We start from the raw sequence: 6,297 nt of genomic DNA, 5'->3' as shown, positions 1-6,297 counted from the left end.
TTACCTGCCCCCTCTCGCCTGCCCCTCCCCATCTGCCCCCTCTCACCTGGCAGGTCCCCACCCGGATGTGCAGATGTGCGTAGCTGCTTGGTAGAGATGCAGCAGCTGAGCGAGTGTTTGCCCCATCCCATGTCCTGCCAGGTGTGGGCACCTGCGTTTCTCCCCACATTATTCTCCACTTCTCAGTGCTGAGGCTGTTGAGGCCTAGAGGCATCCCCTACCACTGTGTGCCAAACCCTCGAATGCCTGTGGACAGGTCATGTGGCTTACAGAAACCAGACGGGCAAGCGGGCACTAACAGTAAAGAGAGTTTACATGTATTTCATAACAACTTGAGGCGGAAGTTAATGAAGTGCTGCATTAATGTGATTATTACTAATTACTATAATGGATTACCACTAGTTTATTATAAAACACACACTTGAGCTTAAACTAAAATTATCCTTGTGGTTTGTCCAACTAACTGCATCAAAACTAAAACCTGAAGCTACCTATGGAAGGATATTTTCCTGTCTATAGATGATTCTGTTGGGCAGAAAGTATTTAAAGAAATGTTACATATATAGTCCTTAACACGTAACACATCACAATGTATTTGTAACATAACAATAAGGAAGCACTCCATGCCACGAAGCCCCAATACCACGGGTGTCAAACCGTGACATTTTTTGTGCTAAACCTCGCCCCCTACCTGATTTTTTAACATAAAGTTTTATTGGTACACACTGGCACACTCATTTGCAATTGTCTATAGTTGTTTTCCTATGGCGACAGTACAGTAGTTGTGACCACATGGCCCACAAACCAAACTATTAACTACTTGGCCCTTCACAGAAAAGGTTAGCTGGACTGCGCTCTGTACCATTTTATAACAACAAAGTGGGTCAACACTATGTACGCTACACTATATTACATATAACTTAAAATCGGAAGACCTCTCATATATCACAAATTAAATGCATCATTTGTGAGATCCAGCAATTCACTAAATTGCTGGAAATACTATGTGAGGTTGGGAGGTTTGCAATCCAGTCTCTGATCTGCCTGAGGCAAATCACTTAAAACTTCACAACCTGGCCAGGGGTGGTGGCTTATGACTGTAATCCCAGCACTTTGGGAGGCTGAGGTGGGTGGATTGCTTGAGCCCAGGAATTTGAGAGAAGCCTCAGCAAGCAACATGGTAAAACCCCATCTCGACAAAAAATCAGCTGGGCGTTGTGGCACCTCCTATTGCCCCAGCTACCTGGGGAGCTAAGGTGAGGTCATCACCTGAGCCCAGGAGGTCAAGGCTGCAGTGAGCTGAGATCACGTCACTGCACTCCAGCCTGGGTGACAGAGAGAGACACTGTCTCCAAAAACAAAACAAATCAGAATGAACACAACCAAACAAAACCTCAGGACCTCAACGACTTCATCTGCAGGCTAGAATCCCACAATGCTCCCACTGATTTCGGCTCCCATGAGCGATACACCCAAGTTCTGTAGGCCATAACCTTGGCAGTGTGCCAGGACCTGTGGACAGAGGGACCCTGTGGACAGCATTCCCAGTGCAGCCGGGAGACGACACCTGCCGGCACACCACACCGTGTTAATGTGCCCGGAAGGGTGGTGATGGGAGACCCAGAGGGTCGGGGGCTCATCTGTTTCCCCGGGAGCCCCTCTGGTCAAGACAGTCCACAAGTTCATATTTACTCGCAAGGATTCTGGGGAAAAACAGAACTAACTTTTGTGCTGGGTCAGCAATAGTCATCTCCTTCCCATCTCTGATTTTTTCGAGACATGGCTTCAACGAACTCATCCAGCCCATACTGTAGGCAGAAGTGCTGACGTGAGCATTCTGTTAAATATACCTGTATGTGTTTCAGAGAGGAGTGATTTATGAAGCTAATGCTCAATAACAATTTGGCTACGAAGAATTTCTGGATAAGAACTATCTAATAAAATTAAATGTACCGCAAAAAGAAAGTATGCCAAAAGAACTGTATGCAACTCTGTTGAAAAATGCTGGGGGACACAAAATACACTTCTTATTCAAAGCAAAGGAGAGTACTGGAAAACTCACTTGATAGTAATCTCATTTTTAAACTGATTTTACATTCAGGGTACATGTGCACGTTTGTTACAAGGTAAGTTTTGTGATGGGGGTTTGCTGTAGATATCATATCATCACCCAAGAATTAGGCCCAGTACCCATTACTTTTCCAGCTCCCCTCCCTCCTCCCACCTCCACCTCCCATAGGCCCCAGTATATGTTTTTCCCCTCTGTGTGTCTATGAGTTCTCATCATTTAGCTCCTACTTATAAGTGAGAACATGAGGTATTTTGTTATCTGCATTAGTTTGCTAAGGATAATGGCCTCCAGCTCCATCCATATCCTTGCAAAAGACATGATTTCATTCTTCTTTATGGCTACATAGTATTCCATAGTGTATAGGTACCACATTTTCTTTAGCCAATCTACCACTGATATGCATTTAGGTGGATTCCAGGTCTTTGCTACTGTGAATACTGTTGCATTGAACACACAGGTACATGTATCTGTGCATGTAACAGATGGATTTCTCTTCCTTTGGGCATATACCCAGTAATGGGATTGCTAGGTCGAATGGTATTTGTCTTTAGGTCTTTGAGAAATTGCCACACTGTCTTCCACAATGGCTGAACTACTGCGACACCAACAGTGTATAAGTGTTTCTTTGTCCCCACAACCTCATCAGTATTTTGACTTTCAAATAATCACCATTGTTATATTTTGACTTTTAAATTATCGCCATTCTGACTGGTGTGAGACAGCATCTCATGGTGGTTTTGATTTGCATTGCTCTAATGATCAGTGGTGTTGAATTTTTCTTCATACAATTGTTGGATGGATGGATGTCTTCTTTTGAAAAGTATCTGTTCCTGTCCTTTGTCCACTTTTTAATGTATTTTTTTTTGTAAATTTGTTTAAATTCCTCATAGGTGCCAGATATTAGATCTTTGCTGGATATATAGTTTGCAAAAATTTTCTCCCATTCTGTAGGTTGCCTGTTTGCTCTGATGACAGTTTCTTTTGTTGTGCAGAAGCTCTGTAGTTTAATTAGATCCCATTTGTCAATTTTTGCTTTTGTTGCAATTGCTTTTGGTGTCTTTGTCATGAAATCTTTGCCAGTTCCTATGTCTTCCTATTGCCTAGGTTGTCTTCTGGGATTTTTATAGTTTTGGGTTTTACATTTAAATCTTTAATCCATCTTGAATTAATTTCTACATATGGTGGAAGAAATGGGTCCAGTTTCAATCTGCTGCACAAGGCCAGCCAATTCTCCCAGCACCACTGATTGAACAGGGAATCCTTTCTATAAAACATAAAGTATTTGAAAGCTTTTCTCCTGTTAAGCAAGGTCACATGATACTAGTTGTTTGTACAGCTTCCTGTCAATATGCATATATTGTGTCTTTGAATCACGGGATCCCAGAGATATAAAAAATAAATTCCAACTTTATTTATTATCAGAGCTTCCCTAAGGAATTCCTTCCAACAGTGCTCAGTGATCACCCTCCATGCTATTTAGAGTATCTCGACCAAGGAGCACACAGTGCAGGGCAGGTGACTCCTCCACCCTGATGTGCCAGGATGAGACTTTGCCCGTGAGACTCTGGATCCCCCATGAGATGAAGTTCGCGATGGCTAACAGCATGCACAGGATTAAACGAGATAAGGCATGTGGAACTCTCATTATAGATTCTACATCAGAAAGCATGGAAAAAATGATCTATCCTGGGCCGGGCGCAGTGGCTCACGCCTGTAATCCCAGCACTTTGGGAGGCCGAGGTGGACGGATCACGAGGTCAAGAGATCGAGACCATCCTGGCCAACATGGTGAAACCCTGTCTCTACTAAAAATACAAAAAAAAATAGCTGGGCGTGGTGGCACGAGCCTGTGGCCCCAGCTACTCGGGAGGCTGAGGCAGAAGAATCGCTTGAACCCAGGAGGCGGAGGTTGCAGTGAGCCGAGATTGTGCCTCTGCATTCCAGCCTGGCGACACAGCAAGACTCCGTCTCAAAAAAAAAAAAAAAAAAAATCCATACTGAGAAATAATGAAGACTACCTATGTGACACTGAAGCTTGTTCCTGCTGAGGGCACCAGGGGACAGCACTATGGTTTCAGAATGGAGCTCACCAAAGGAGAGTCCCTGTACGCCTCTGTCACACCTCCAGGCGCCCCAGGCTGTCCTAGGCATCACCTTCTCTCTGATGCCTCACTGAGGTCTCTGCCTTCCCTCCCCGGTCCTGACACGGCCACACTCCCTGTGCAGTGTCCACAGGGCGTGTGTCCCGTTCCATAACGTGTCCCGGCTCACTCTCTCCCCATTACGGGACTGTATGTTCCTGATACTGTACAGAATGTATCTATGGTTTTTGGTTTGTTTTTAGATTTTTAAAATAAAGGCACAATTCAGATATAAAATTCACTCTTTCAAAGTTTACAATTTGGTGATGTTATATATTCACAAAGGTGCACAAGAATCACTACTACATAATTTCAAAACATTTGCATCACCCCAAAATAAACTCATACCAATCAGCAGTTACTCATTCCTTCCTGCCCCTAGACCCGGGCAATTCAGTTTCAGTCTCTATAGACTTGCCTGTCCTGGACATTTCATATACATAGCATCATGCTGTAGGTGGACCTGAGTCTGGCTTCTCTCATTTCACGTAATATTTGTATCTGAGTGTGGCGTGTGCTCCACTGCATGCACAGACTGCGCTTTGTTTATCCATTAGCCAGTGGATGGGCTAATGGGGAAACTTCCCACCATTTCCATTTTCTGGCTGAGGAATGCTGCTGTGGACACTTGTGGGTGAGTTTCCACGTAGACATATGTCTTCATTTCTCTGGGATGAACGCTTAGAAACGCACACACTGGTTCATAAGGTAACTCTAACTTTTTTGGAATTGTCAAACTAAACCATGTGGCGGCAGCATTTTACATTCTTCTGGGCTGTATCTGAAGGGCCCAGCTTCTCCAGTCATCACCAGCACTTGCCATTGTCCACTTTTCAGTTACAGCCATCCTGGAGGGAATGCAATTGTATCCCGCTTTGGTTTTGATTTGAAGTTTTGTAATGACTCATGACGCTGTGCTTCCCTGTACTTAGCAGGACATTTGTAGGCCTTCTTTGGAGAACTGTTTATTCAAGTCTTCTGCCCATTTGTAATTTGAGTGGCCTTTTTCATTGAGTTGTAAGAATTCTTTATATGTTCCAGACACAAGAGTCCTCTCAGATATCTGATTTGCATACATTTTCTACCATACTGTGGGTTGTATTTTTACTTTCTAGATTGTGTCTTTTGAAGCACAAAAGATGTCAATTTTGATGAAGTTTTATTTGTCTGGTTTTACCCTTGTGCTGCTTATGCTTTCGGTGTCACATCTAAGAAACCACTGCCTAACCATTTTGTGGGGGATGAATTAATGCATTAGTCAATGGAGAACCCAAGCATACCATCTTCCTCTTCCTCTTCATCACCAACACCATTATGATCAACAGTTTTTTCTTTTTCCTCCCCCATTCTTTTTTCCTCATTCTCCTACTCTTCTTCTTCTCTTCCATCAATACTGTCATCACCATCATCATCGCTACCATCATCACTGTCATCATCCTTACCACCATCATCCTCACCATCACCACCATCACTGTCACCATCTTCACCACCATCATCCTTACCATCATTCTCACCATCATCCTCACCATCACCATCATCACTGTCACCATCTTCACCACCATCATCCTTATCACCATCATCCTCACCATCATTACCATCACTGTCACCATCCTCACCACCATCCTTACCACCATCATCCTCACCATCACCATCATCACTGTCACCATCTTCACCACCATCATCCTCACCATCATCACTGTCGCAATCTTCACCACTATCATCCTTACCACCATCATCCTCACCATCACCATCATCACTGTCACCATCTTCACCACCATCATCCTTATCACCATCATTCTCACCATCATCCTCACCATCACCATCATCATTGTCACCATCTTCACCACCATCATCCTTATCACCATCATTCTTACCATCACCATCATTCTCACCATCGTCATCCTCACTACCATCATCCTCACCATCACCATCATTCTCACCATCGTCATCCTCACTACCATCATCCTCACCATCACCATCACTGTCGTCATCCTCACCACCATCATCTTCACCAGTGTCATCCTCAACACCATCATCCTCACCACCATCATCCTTACCACCATCACCCTCACCATCACCATCATC

The 6,297-nt window shown here is 44.0% G+C and overlaps 1 protein-coding gene across 3 annotated transcripts in view; it reads right to left on the bottom strand.

Moving 5' to 3' along the window:
• The window catches only part of DLGAP2 (DLG associated protein 2), a 533,037-nt gene that overhangs the window by 305,283 nt on the left and 221,457 nt on the right, over positions 1–6,297 (bottom strand). The window lies entirely within an intron of this gene.

This window comes from Sapajus apella, unplaced genomic scaffold (genome assembly GCF_009761245.1).
Source record: "Sapajus apella isolate SASKATOON/1434 unplaced genomic scaffold, GSC_monkey_1.0 scaffold116, whole genome shotgun sequence".
Lineage (NCBI taxonomy): Eukaryota > Metazoa > Chordata > Mammalia > Primates > Cebidae > Sapajus > Sapajus apella.
Note: the sequence above shows the minus strand (reverse complement) of the source record. Positions and strands in the feature narration are given on the sequence as shown.